General features: G+C 38.6%; 1 protein-coding gene across 1 annotated transcript in view; it reads right to left on the bottom strand.

The window, feature by feature from the left end:
• Positions 1-15,058, bottom strand: part of WARS2 (tryptophanyl tRNA synthetase 2, mitochondrial) — an 87,251-nt gene that overhangs the window by 50,524 nt on the left and 21,669 nt on the right. The gene's annotated exons all lie outside the window — the stretch shown is intronic.

Genomic DNA, 15,058 nt, shown 5'->3' with positions numbered 1-15,058 from the left:
TCCCACTGGTTTACACTTTCTATGATTAAAGTTGTAATAGGAAATGGGAAGAAGAAATACGCCTCTGTATTTGTAAGCCTCTGAGTTCAAAAAAGAATTTTTTTAATATTTTCTGTCCCTAATATAGGGTGAAAAATGCTACTTTTCCTTTGAATGATTTTGCATTCTATAGTGAAAAGCCAAAAATGAATGTCTATCAGTAACTGGGCTCTAAATAAAAGGTTCTGAAAAAATTAAATGAATCATTATCATTTTTAACAGCAACAATAAAAATATTACTAGTAACAGCCATAATTTATTGCACAACTACAATGTTGTAGGCATTTATGCTCAGTGTTTTATACATATTAATGTATTTAATCCTCATAGAACTCAGTGTGGTAGGCATGTGATTACCTCCATTTGCAGATGAGAGAACTGAGGCTCACAGATTTAATAGATTGCCCTGGGTCACACAACTAGTATGTAGAATTGAAACTTCAAGCCAGGTATCACTGACTTCAAAGCTCATGCACACTCCTTCCACTAGCTACCGTGTTTTGACTGGCCACCATCTATTAAAACTTCAGTGTACTATCCTGCTACTTTTCTATAGGTCTGAAAATTTGCAAAAAAAAAAGAAAAAAAAAAGAAAAAATTCTTTTACATGTATACTTGTGTATTAAATGCCAAGTTTCTGTACTGTACATAGCTAGGAGTAGAATTGCTGGGTCATAAGGTATGCATACGTGTCTCTAATTGTACTACAGTGTGCTAAATTATTCCTAAGTATGTAGCAATTCACAATTTATACCACAAATTCTTGTTGTTTTACATCCTCACCAACACTTTGCCAGTAGTTTTATTTTTAGTTAACTGGTTATAGAAGGTAGAACTGCCTTATGGTTTAGTTGCATCTCTTTGATTACTTATTAGAGAAGTTGAGAACTCTTATGGTTATTAGCTATTTTTATTTCTTCAACTGTGGAGAGCCTATTCAAGTTACTTTGCCTGCTTTTCTCAGATTGGATTGTCTTTTTATTGATTTAAGAATTTTTGTATATTCTGGATCCTAATATTTTTGTCAATTACGTGTGTGGCCAATATGTTCTCTCATTGTGTAGCTATTTGCCTTTATGTTATCTTTTGATGAAGAGATGTTCTTAATTTTACCAAATATATAATTTTTGACTACAGATTTTGCCATCGAAGACATCTTTCAATACCCTGAGTTCATGTATACATGTACATAAATATAAAGCATATGTATGTGCATGCTTTAAAGTTTTAGTTTTTACATTTGTCTGTGTCCTCTTTTGCATATGGTGTGAGGTAGGCATCCACTTTATTTTCTCTCCCCTTTTTCCCCCTTATATAGCTACATAATTGCTCCAAAATCGTTTATTGAAAAGACTGTCTTTCCCCACTGCTCTGGAATGCCACTTCAGCATAAATCAAGTATCTCTACATGTCTGGGTCTTTTTATTGCCTCATTGGTCCACTGGTCTATTTGTCTATGTCTGGACCAGTATCAAGTGCAGCTGCCTTCTTATTAAGTCCTGGGACCTGGTAGAGCAAGTCTTTCTACCTTCTTCTTCTTCAAGAGTATCTAACCCATCCTTGGTCCTTTTCATTCCGTTTTACAGTCATCTTTTTAAGTTGCAAGAGGAAAAAAAAAACTTGTTTGGGGTTTGTGACTGGGATTATACTGAGTCCATAGATTGCTTTGGGGAAAACCAACATGTTTATAATATTGGGTCCTCCAATCTAGAAAACCACATACCAATGAGGATTTAATGTAAAACATGATGACTATAGTTGATAACATTGTATTGTATAATTGAAAATTGCTGAGAGTAGAACTCAAATGCTCATAGATACACACAAAAAGATAAACACATGAAGTGTTGGTTGTGTTAATAATTAAGTAGGTGGGAGGAGGACCTTTTCACAGTGTATATCAAATCATCATGGTCTATGTACACTTTAAATATCTTCTAACTTTCTTTGTCAAGTATACATCAATAAAGCTAAAATTAAGAAAAGAATGACATTTTAAAGTCTTAACCTAATATTATATTTTATATATTTATATCTAACATTATATCTAACATTATCTCCTAAGAGCTAATCTACTTTAGGTACGTGACTGCCAAGGCTACTTACTTTGCCCTTCCCTTTCCCCAAGAATTTCAAATCCTACAAATACAGTCTATTTTCCCCATATCTGCTTGTTGTCCTCTCTGCTCCTGAGATGACAGCCATAAAATAGAATGCTACATCATAATTCCATGACCCAGAATTGTATTTGATCCAACCACTCAGGAGACCGAAAAGATTTGTGGCTCTGACAATATGAAAAATATCCTCTAAGTAACTGAGAACAAATACAATCTTACCACTTAAAACCATACACACGTACACACACAAGAGGCTTTCAAATGACTAACTCCCCAAATCACAATTTAGAGACACTATTCTAAAAACAGTTTGTAATTGAGAACTGAGGCAGGGAGTTGGGGGTGGAGGGGGTAGAGAGAGGGAGAGAGAAAAGTTAGCATAGAATAAGTACATATCAATGAGGCTTCCTCTAGGACCTTAGGACCTAAACCAGCCCTGGGTTCCTGATATGGGAATAAGCAAAGGAGCTTTCACTGAGGTTAAAAAAAAATGATTAATGGGCTTTAGGGCCTGATTGATGAAGAGAGAAAGCAAAGCAGAAAAACAAGCTCTGAACTTAATAAATGGAAGAGAGGAAAAAAAAAAAAAAATCCAGAAATGCTTGACCTAGGATGAAAGGGAATTGTTTATGGTCATGTAAAGGATTATAAGGACTAGAATATGAATATTTCCACATAAATTCCTCCATGTTCAAACTAAGGAATTATTCCCCAGGAGAAATGGAGAAACAAATTCTTGAGAAAACTAGAAGAGGAAAGCACTAGAGGACAGACTGTGGGAAAAAAGAATTGTGACCAGTGGGAATGAACTAGACATGATCTAATACGTCTTTTTCATTCTCTAGTTTCTGTGATTCTATACATCCAGGCAGAGGGAATGATGTTATCAAGAAATAAGAGCAACAAGAAATGTTTTGTTCAATTTTCAAGGAGCTATTAAAAAAATACAGGCTCTAAATGAGAACTGGATTCCTGGTCTTAAAAATATACAGAGAGTGGCTTGCTCTTCTGTGGTGAGTTTATGTTCCCGTCTGTTCCCCTGCAAGAGTCAGCAGGCAGCCTGACGGCATGGCAGGGGAGATACGCCTGGTACCATGAAATCATGGGGCTGGAATGTGGAGTTTGGGTGGTGGGAGGATGGGGGTTCTGTGTTCAAAAGCACTGGAGTTGGAAAAGAATGAAAGTGAAAGGAGCACGGGCTTCCCAGTGGACAGGAGGCAAACCACAAAGAAAACAGCTTCAAGACTAGCCCACAGGCATTCACTCATGGGGAAGTCTGGAGCATCAACCTTCAATCCCATCGCAGTGCACAGGGGCTAAAAAAGGAGCATTTTATGAAGTAGGTCTTCATTTTTATTTCAGGTGTATTTCTTTAACAAATGCCACTTCCAATCAATACATGAATTGGCTTGTTTGTAACAGAATCAGCATTACCAATGGGCAGCGTCAGCCCTGGGATTTGATATATTCCAGAGGAGACGGTAGGTGTTGGAATCAAAGGGAGAACAAACTTATCAATCTGAAAAACGTAGCTAAAAGCATTCCTGACGTAAGGTACTGAGCCTATCCAAAATTCATAATCACAGTAATTTCAATTACTGCACCCAAAAAACACTGAAAAATCCCAAGTGGCTAATTATGGTAAAAGATAATTTTTGTGATTAACCAAAGGAAGCTTCTGATTTTAATCTCAAGAGAATAAAATACATCAAAAGAAGGCTGTCTTTGAAACACTTTCAGCTTTGGTACAGTGATGGGAACCAAAGACACCAACTAAAGATTTCAAGATTCTTTTTACTAAGTCCTGCTTGTGTCCAGCTGTAACATCCACTGTGCATTCATCACACCTGTTTTAACTGTAGTCAACGGTGAACCAAAAACTTGGCTGAACAACCACTATGTCTAATTGGTTCAATGAAAGGCATGTTATCACAGATTGTGATAAAAAAGTAATCGACAACATTATCAACTAATTGGGTTGAAAATCTCTTTCTGCATGTCTAATTTATTCTTCTAATTGTATATAAATAAAAATTTCAACTTAAGACTCTCACTGCTTAGCTCTCTGTGTTTCTCAATTCTATCACGTATGTCACCCTACTATTTCAACCCTAGTCACCTCACATATATCTTCAACATTTTCTTGAAAATGTCTCTATCACTCATTAGTGATTTAAGAACTGAAACGTAGGAGACCCGGCATAGAAAAACAGCACTTTGGCCCTGGCTGGGAGGATCCAGGTGCTTCTCTGAAGCTTTCTTTGGCCACAGCTCAGCATTGTTCTGCCAGTCAGCTCCTTCTTCCAGAAAGAACAGAGAGTCCTGGGTCGGTGAGAAAATGCTGACTCAGCACCAAGAAAAAAAAAAAAAACCCGGTAGAAATGAAAAAAAAAAAAACCTAAGTAGAAATGAAACCAGATGCTCAGACCTGGGAATCCATAGAGTGAATATTAATTCAATGTAAGAGAAGGCAGGTCTTATGTCACCCTCAAACAAGAAGTAATATGTAGGCCAACAATTAAAACTGCAAGAAAAAATCATTTTTTAAAAAGAAAAAAAGAGAAAGGTGTGACTAACCCATCAGACTGTGAGTTCCATAAGGGCACTTAATATGTATTGCTAGGCCAGGGAAATAGTTTAAAAAGAATAAACTTAATTTTTTTAAAAAAAGTTTTCTACAGACTTATTTAAGCCACCACCACATTTTAAGAGCCATGCATGTCTTTTCCCTCCGTGCACTGTGCTGTCCTTCCACCATGTGACTGAATGTTTCTGCAGATGTATTTTCCTTCTGGGGCTGAACTTCAGCTATCTGAAACATTCCTGGGCACTTGCATGTACCTCATCTCATGTGATGGAGGCAGGAATTACTGGCCTTACTTTCCAGAGAAGGACACTGCGAGGTTCAGCAACCTGCACAAGATGACAGGCAGGTGGTCAGATCTGGATAGCAGTCTCACCACTGGACTCCGAGTTCTGTCTCCTTCCTTCACACTGGGCTGCATCAGGTCTCCCCTCCACACACACGCTCCTCAAAGGGGAAGGTGTGCCACAGAGATGTTTCCTGAAAGGCCAAGGCACACAGCTGGTGGTACAGCTGGGACCAGAATCCAGACCTCCACAGCTCCGCCCACCAAACCATGACACTTTTGTGTGTTTATCACGTTTTTTTCTTCTTCTTTAATACCTCAACATCTCTTTGGGTTTGTTTTCTTCAGGTCTTTCTTTTCTGTCTTCTTGCTTACATATCCAACAGTACTTCAGTGAATATCTCACCAACAGACAGAGGTGATGAAATATAAAATCTGGGGACTGTGGCTCCCAGGAAAGATTGCACTGTCACCTTGGGGCAGCTAAGCTATGTTTAAATGCAAAGGTTATATGTAGGTACAGAATAAACTGGCAAGTCCTTTTAGTTTTTATTGAAAAAGTGACTAAAACTAGATTAATATATTATCTAAACACAACGTCAGTAATTATAACATATACGTAGTGAGAAATACTTTTAGTTTCTAATGTAATACTGCTTGCTAAACTAAATCAGCCAAGAGCAAATTCTTGACATAAATATCTTAACCACCATTACATAATTTATTTTTATATTGAATGGAATAGTAAATACAGGCAAGAGCTCAAGAAGTACTAAAAATTTTAAAGTATAAAGAATGATCTGAAATGCTTAAGAAAATATTAGTTTTTCCTCATAAGAAAATTTGAACATTGATCTTAAAGTGTTAGATCATACTGGGAAGGTAGGATTTCATCATGCCCTTTTGTGGCCGAAGGCTCATCCTACCCATGATCACCAATCACACAGCCACATCAATGCCCGCCTGATGGCCCACCCTTGGGCGATTGTCTGAGAACAGCTGTCCTTTTACAGCAGCTGAGAGATTTGACTCTTCACACCTAATCCCTCTGGCTGTTACTAAATGTGTGAGAAGTAGATTAGACTGGTATTTAAACTTCTCTTTTTTAGTTATGTGCCCTTTTTCCAATGCAATATTCTTACCAGACAAGCCTAATACAGAAAAGAGTCCAAGAAAAGCTTGGTGTAGGGGTAACGGGAGAGGTGGGGAGGGATCCCCAGGAGGCGGCCCCCTGCGAGCTTCCTAGAGCAGAGCTTTGCAAACAACTTGATTCAGTACCTTTTCAAAATATTAATATTTTGTTGAAAAAATGTTCTTTTTCAGAGTAGTGGGAAATACACAGAAGAAAGTTCTCAAAAAAAAAAAAAAGCCTAGGATAAAAATGCAAATACCACACATAGAGACTTAGCTCTAAGCATAACTCTTCTCGTTTCTCACTCAAATTTTATGTGACACTCATTTCCCTTCCCAGTGGTCCTCCATCATCCTCCATGAGGAGCTGACCTTGTTATTTGCCTTTTTTCATACAACTCATCCCCTCAGCACTCAGACTGTTCCCTCATCCTGGAAGTTCCTCAGCCCTTTCCCTGCCTGGAGAACTCCCCATGGCCTTCAAGGTCTTCAAGGCCTAACAATCTCTCCCTGATTCTAAAGCTCTTAAACATACCTTCTCCCTACCAAACACACACCCACGTACACACACACACGTATACACACACGCACACACACACACACAGTCTCTCTCTCCAAGCAGAACAGATCCCTCTTTCATCAGTTCTTCATTATTGCACATATCACGTTGGTAACTTGGTAAATATTTTCTTATTTGCTTAGTAAATATTTTCCCACCCAGAATACGAGCTCTCCAGGGCAGGGGATGTCTTTTTCATCTTTATATCCCCAGTACATGGCACTGCCAGGTACATTGTGAGCATCTAATAAATGTTAGTGGAACAAATGACAAACCTCCCACCCCAACCCCACGTTCTCTGGCTCCATGTAAAGGGCAAAATAACTATACAAAATGAACCAAATGTTCCAGTTATAGGGAGTTCCTAAATAAGTTATGGCCTAAGAGTTCGTTTGAAATTGGTTTTCTGAAACTCAGAAACTCAGTTCTTTAGTAGGCAGTTAAGCTCCTGGAAGGCAGCCCACCGAAGCCTCACTGAACCCACAGTGTTTCTGAAGAAATGGTTCTAACAGCACCATTTCAGCTGCACCTAAACCCCATTCATAAAATTGTTTCTGTGGGAAAGTGAAGTCCAAGTTACATTTGGGGACACTAGAAAACCACCTACCCAGTGGTGGCTCTGATTTTCAAGCAGAAAGGGCTTACGGGGAGCAATCTGGTAAGAAGGGCAGGTTGTATTTGCACACAGACTTTGAAAATTAGATTTATGATTATTTGGAGGCGGGGCAACACATGGAAGCTCCCTCTTGCAACACTAGCTTTCCTAACACTGATATTGTGAGTATGAGGACTGTCCTGGAGGCAGTCGCCTTGGCCACTACTATGGGAAGAAAGAGCAGAGAAGGAAGGAGGAAGGAAGGTGGGAGCAGAGGTTCTCACAGGGTGTCCCTCCACCAGCAACATCACCGTAACAGGACCTTGTTAGGAATGCAGATTCCTGGGCCCCAACTCAGACCTACTGACTCAGAAATTCTAAGGGTAGGTTTTATCCCAGGAGAAGAAATGAGAAGATTTATGTAATCTGTGCTCCAACAAGCCTTCCAGGTGATTCTGATGCCTGCTCAAGTTTGACAGGGGTTTTGGGGGCACCAACACTTATTCTTAAAATTCACTTCAACCACACATAATGAGGTACAGATGAAAACACCATGAATAAAAGATAGAAGATACCTTCTAAGCCAACAGTTCTCAATCTTGGCTGCACAGTGATTATCTGGGAGTTTGGGTCCCATTCTTAGAGCTTCTGATTTAATCAGTTTCGGGTTTGGTGTGAGCATCAGGATGTCTTAAAGTCTCCCCAGGTGATTCTAATGTGTGGTCACGCTTGAAAAACCACTGTTCTAAGCCAACTACTACATAATTATTCTCCAAAACTGCCAACTGGGTCAGAAACATGGAAATATGCATATACACACACGAACACACAAATAGACTGTAAAAATATGAAAGGTTCAGTTGCTTATAATTTACATTTCAAGGTAATAAAATCCCTGAACATTTATTTATACATGGTCAGAGGCCCCTCTGGCTTCAGGCAGTTCTAATATGACATGAAGGTCAGCAGATTAAGAAGGTAAAGAGATTATGAAGGTGTGGTTAGAGCCTCTACATTGGTGAGAAAAGACACCTGGGACAAGTAAGCACACCATCTTCCAAGTTAGTAAACTTACTTGGCAATGCCCGGTTCCATAAATCCTTAAGGCTCAGAGATTCAGGAAGCACACGTATCCCAGACTTTGCCAAGAAAATAATCCCACTAAGAAGGTTTTGACATAAGAATTGTAATAGGAAGGAAACAAAATTATCTTTGCATAGAATGTTCTTTTCTACCCTATTTCCCTGGGTGGCAAACTCTCCAGCACCCTCCAATCCCTATCAGAGAGTCTGAATTCAACACTCAAGCAGCCATAGGCAGGTCTCATGGTCAGCTTGGTTGGCTGACTAAGACCCGGACTAACGACAGGTGGCCTTGGCTAATCGAGGCCAAGATGCCAGAAATTCTTCTGCATGACATACGAAATAACTCCATGACTACAAGTGTTCTAAACCTTTGAGAGTGATAAAGTGTGAATTTTTTTACAAGGTACTCACAATGCTAACAGAGAAAAAAAAAATTCTAAAGTTATTTTCCTGGAATACAGATAGTTCACTCAAAATAAAGAATCTCTTTGGCTGTCCTGACCACAGCTAGGAGGAAGAAGTCTCATTTTCCAGCGACCCACGGCTCCCTTTCTCATTATCTGACCTGTAGACAGATATAATCCCCAGGGCTGTGGTTGTTTTAACAATATTTGTTCAGAACCTTCTTGTCAGCTCATACTGTTAAGTCAACTTTAGAATAAATTAGAAAATTCACAAAGTCAAGCAGTCAAATATGACTAGGATAACTTGTTTGGTTATTGACCATGGTTAAGAAGCAGGCTCTAGGGGTAGGTTGCCTGGGTTGAAGTCCTGGTTCTATTCCTTGTACAGCCTTGAGCATCTACGAAATGAAGATAATGATATACCAACCTCACAGGGTAGACGGGGTGGAGGGGCTGTGACGAGTTTACTAGTGTAAAGTGCTTAGTGCCTGGCATGGAGTAAGTTATCTGACCATTTATGGAGGTCAAAATTTTAAGTGTTTAAATATTTTGACCCAAACATCCAACATACAGAAATTGGTCCTACAGAAACACGAGAATGTAAGGATACAAGGCATTCCCCACATGATTATTTCATAACAAAAGCAACTAAACGTCCACTAGTAGGGAACATATTAATTAAATAGTTGTTTTATTATTATATGAAGGAATACTATGCAACAGCTAAGAAGAATGTTAAGTACTGAGCACACAGAGAAGAGGTGAAGAGGCCCAAATCTGGTGTCAGAACAACAACTCCAATGCCAGCTCTGCACACACTAGCTGTGTTTCCTTGTACAAGTCACAGAATCTCATCTATAAAATGGGAGTAATAATAATAAATAATAATAATAATAATAAATGGGAATGCACAATGACTACCTTTTGACACTTTTGTACTATTTAACTTTTTTTTTTTAAGGGCATGAACATTTTCAGTGGCCAAATTTTTAAAATATGCCTAGTTTTTCTATATGGCCTGATTATACTAGTTGACATGTAATTACAAGGGTCTCATTCTAACAGGAACCTCAGTTAACATTATTTTCATTTTACATAATGGGAAATAAAGATGTGAATAAAGTCAAGTGATTTATTAAGCTTACATACTAAGTTATTTGTAAGCTGGAATGAGAATGGAAACAATATAGGTTAACAGAACAGAAATGAGTTTTGGGAATCAGAGAGTGCTAGGTTCAAGTTCCCTCTACATCTCTTGGTAGCTTGCACAAATTATTTAATCTCTCTGAACCTCAGTTTTATTATGCGAACAATGAGGTTAACAATAATAATGGCTAACATTTATTGAGTGCTCACTGTGTGCAAACTACTCTAGCAAGGGCTATGAATGCATTATCTCATTTAATCCTCACAAAAAGCCTCATGAGGTAGGTAGTACCATCATCTCTGTTTTACAGATGAGGAGGCTGAGGTGTTGAGGGGTTCGGTGAGTACTGCATAGCTAGTAAATAGTGGAGTCGGGATTTGAACACAAGTAGATCAAATTCAGCTGTATACACTTCAGAGGGAGACTGAGATACAGCAAGGCGCTCAAGAAATTAATTGCTTTTACCCCTCTGATTCAATAAATGATGCTACCTCCTGAAATGAATGACCTAAAATCTGCTTTAATTTTATGTCATGATGAACTTCTAGGGGGACGTGTGACCCTCTCTTTTGCACCGCTCACAGTAATGATAACTGCCCTATGTATGTCTTGTTTTCATTTAGAAGTGGTGGCCCGTACCAGGGCAGGTGACAGGGACAGTGGTTCTTATTCATCTGGGCAGCAGCTTCAGTGCTAATTCTAAACACAGGTGGTGAGAGAGACAGCCAACAGGAAGCGCGAAGGAATCACCGCTGACATGTGCAACTGGGAAGATTGATGGTTTCCCTCTCTCTTTTTCCCCAATGCGTCGGCCTGGGGGCAGAGACGCAGAAGCTGCTGTGCTGGGGACAGTAAAATACACAGCACCATGTCTACTTTGTTGCAATGCTGATTAATGAGACTGAAATGACACAGAAAACAGGCAGGGCTTAGGAAGGAGAATTCACAGGCCTTTCTTTCTTTAATGATTTCAACAAAAGCAGTTCCCATAAACTGCTGGGTTTGAACTGGAATGCCCCGTGGTTAGAGCAAGGCAGGGGTGTATTTGGAGGAATGTGTGGCGCAAAGGGTGAGAGTGTAAGGGGAGTCTGTAATGAAGTAAATTCACTTATGACCGGTGAGCACAAATCACAATGAATGAATTCCTCTCCTCTATCTGCTTGGCCAAAAACTGTCACAGAGTTCCAGGCAAGATAGTTATTTACCTAACAATATGAAGAGGACATGAGAATAAACTATCACAAAGACTTTTCACTCTGATGAAAGCACCCATTGAGTTTTTTAAAGCTCGAAGACAATATCATCAATTTTTCGCATTTTACTGCAGCTACATATTGTATACAGTAAAACAGTATTGCCTTTTTGAGAAAAGACAAACTTGAACACCAAATATTATTTCTAGTACTTACTATTAACTATCTGTGGGACATAGCCATTCGGACGTCCCACCAGCAGCTCTTCACACTTAGTGACACATCCAAAGTGGAGTCTACTGACTTGTGACCTTCCAGTCAATTCTCCCCAAACCTACTGTTCTGTATTTTCAATCCTGGCTAATGACAGAACCATTCACTCAGTCTCCCAACCACAGGAGTCATCCCTGATTCCTTCCTTTCCCTCACCGGATTCTGTGGGTTAAAATCCTGGCTCCTCCAATTACTAAATCTCTGGCAAGTATTTGTGCCTCAGTTGCTTCATCTGAAATCAAAATTTTAATAGTATTAACTTCATTAGGATCATTGTAAGAATTAAATATATTAGTACATAAAAAGTGCTTAGAATAGCTCCTGGCACATAGAAAGCACTCATTAAATATCAGCTATGATTGATTTTAAATGTTCTCACCACCAAAAAAAATATATATATATATAATTATATGAGGTGGTGGATGTATTAACTAATTCACTGTGGTAACCATTTCACAATATATACGGGTAACAAGTCACTATGTTGTACATCTTACACTTATAATATGTCAACTGTATCTTAAGTAAGATGGAAAAAAGTAGCTATGATTATTAACATGTAATTAATTGCTAAATCTTCAGGGATATTATCCAATAAAATTTCACTTCTCCCTCTCCATCAATATAGTCTAATCCCCAGTCATCTCACCTGTGCCGTTTCAATAGTTTCTGACTTTTTTATCTTCCATACCACCACCTGAACTGTCTTCTTAAAGTAATGAATCTCCACTGGTTCTTCCTTTCCTACAGTCAAGTCCAAACCCCTCAGGTTTGTGTAGAAAATCCTTCATAATCTGACTTCACACACATACAGATTACTGAGACCTGGGAGGGGCAAGTTTCTCCATGAACGAGAAACAACTGAGAAGTCCTATAAGAAATTTCAGATTAGTGTTTTATATTTAATATTTTATAACATGCCACTTTTCATTCTTCATCCTAGCACTAGGGCCAATATCATACTCAACTCAAACCGCAAGAGTAATCTTTAGTATGTTCTATAATTTAAAGCCCAACACATAAAAAATATTGGTATCTCAAATGACAGTATTCTGGGTCAGATTAAATTAACAGCATTTCCATTGCTGGGTGTAGTGGCTTGACTGTGTCCCCCCAAAACTCCTGTCTACCTAGACCCTCAGACTGTGACTTTGACCTTCCTTGGAAACAGGGTCCTTGCAGATGTAATCAGTGAGGATGAGCTCACGCTGGATCAGAGTGGGCTGTAAATCCAATGACTGGTGTCTCTACAAGGAGAGGAGAAGACACACAGAGACACGGAGGGCAAAAGGCCGTGTGAAGATAGCGGCAGAGACCAGAGAGGTGCAGCTACAAGTCAGCAAATGCCAAACTTTGCAAGGAGTCACCAGAATCTAGAAAGAGTCAAGGAAGGAGTCTCCACTAGAGTCCCTGCAGAAGAGCATGGCCCTGCTGACATTTTGATTTTAGACTCCTAGCCACCAGAAATGCAAGAGAATAAATTCCTGCTGTTTTAAGCCATCTGGTTTGTGGCACTTAGTTACGGCAGCCTTAGGGGACACACTCGGCTAATGTCGTACGCTGATACGGTGAGCCTTCAGGACCTGTAATCTGCCAGGCAACTGAGCTTCTCCAGAGCTGCACAGGCCCATGCTGGGGCAAGGCTAAGTGGAATATAAGCATTCTGCACTGACTGTCGCGACTGGCCGAACCATGACCACACATACATAGACAGTGGTGCTGAGGTGTGGGAAGCATTACTGGGTAGATCATGTCCAATAAACAGCTAGCATCAACTGCAGGGATGTACCCATAGATCAAGTTGCTGTTACTTTGTTCTGGGAAAATCAGAGTTCTAGGATCACATTTGCACTGATTCCATAAAATTACTGTACATAGTTGGCTTTGCTCCATTTATTCCTTCTGTTTAAGGAGTAGCTTTACAGTTTTCACTATGCTGTAATCACTCAGAAAAATGTAAATTTACACTTAGCAAATACGGCTTCCTTTGGTAAAAAAAATATTGACTGGGTACCATTTTTCTGATGAAATAGTATGACGTGCACTATTTGAACTGCCACGACCTAGTGTTCTCCTCTGAAAGTTCTTTTTTTTCCTTTGAAACCTTAAGAGATTATTTTTGGGCATAGTTATCCCAGCCCAAATAGTTCTGAGATATAGGTTTTCTTAGCTAATAAACAGTGAACTATTTCTTTTACTTTTATAAACTAAGAAAATATGCCTATAATTTTTCTTTGAGGCTCTTTAGAAAGAATTCTTATAATGGTTTGTAATAAACTTGGGGAAGAAAAGGGAAAAATTCACATTTGGAAACTAGTGTCAGCTGATCATTAATTTACTATCCCCCAACTTTTTTTTTTTCCTGCAGGGGGAGGTAATTAGGTTTATTTGTTTTTTTGATGGAGGCACTGGGGATTGAACCCAGGACCAAGTGCATGCTAAGCATGCACTCTGCCACTGAGCTATACCCTCCCCCTTACTATCCCACTTTATATTTGAAAGGTTATTTGAGTAATCTCTGAAAGCGCTCGATGATAGCCCATAATGTTGGAGAACAAACAGTCCAAAACAGTTTTGACATGCCACATTAGTTTCCTGCACGTCACATCTTTGGGCCTCTTACACAATTCTGAAAAAGCTGGTAATCTACATGTAGATGCAGAGACAGCGTTGTCAAAGAAGTGTCAGGATTGAGGACGTTTCAGGGTTTTCAATTCCTCACACTTGTTAACAAACCCTAGAATTTTGCTCAATTGAGTACTTAGCTTTTCCTCTAAAATTTCCCCACCCTACATTTAATTTCCTATTTATGTTTAATGGAAACATAATTCTGATTTGCACTCACTCTGTGTGTGTGTGTGTGTGTGTGTGTGTAAAATAACTCTACATTCCTTAGGCAGTTGTCTCATTATACCTAATAAAATTCAAGAATATTTCTTTAATTAAGAGGGCCTGGCCTTTTCTAATTGTTTACACAAATTGATGACACTTTTTCATTTCGCTTTAAGTTGTATCATCATTTACTGCTGAATAAATGGAAAAAACATTTATCTCATTTATAAGGTAATGCGGCATCATAATTTTATTTCTCTAATTCCAGTTATTTCACTTGGAATTTGTGCATTTTTGTGCTAACCAAGTTGTGAATTTATAAACCAAAATAATTATTCTCTTCTAGATTTTAGTTTGATTCCCAACTCCAAAACCCTGCCTTTATTCACCAATGAATATTTATCATGTCCCTTTTGCAGTAACACTGTTTTTCAATAAACTTTCAACTCTAATTTTATTTTTATTTATTTTATGTGCTTACATGGGTGTATTCTATTTTTGTAAACATACCTTGAGTCAAAAATGATTAACTTTCCTCAACTTTACCGCAAAATTAGCACTCACACTCAAATTGTAATGATTTTAAATGCACTTTAACTCTGCTCCATTTGGAAATTTTTTATATTGTACATAATTCTCCTCTATGACTAACCATTAGTAGGGTAAAATAATTAGTGTAAATAATAGAATATTGCTCTTATATTCAACAATTTCAATCAGATGGTTTGAAAGTACATCTTGAAAGTAGAACATGATTTTTCATCTACTTAGATGACAAATTACTATACACTGACTAATTATTAATGATAA

This window comes from Camelus ferus, chromosome 9 (genome assembly GCF_009834535.1).
Source record: "Camelus ferus isolate YT-003-E chromosome 9, BCGSAC_Cfer_1.0, whole genome shotgun sequence".
NCBI classification, from domain to species: domain Eukaryota; kingdom Metazoa; phylum Chordata; class Mammalia; order Artiodactyla; family Camelidae; genus Camelus; species Camelus ferus.
The sequence above is the reverse complement of the archived record's forward strand: the minus strand, read 5'-3'. Positions and strand labels throughout refer to the sequence as shown.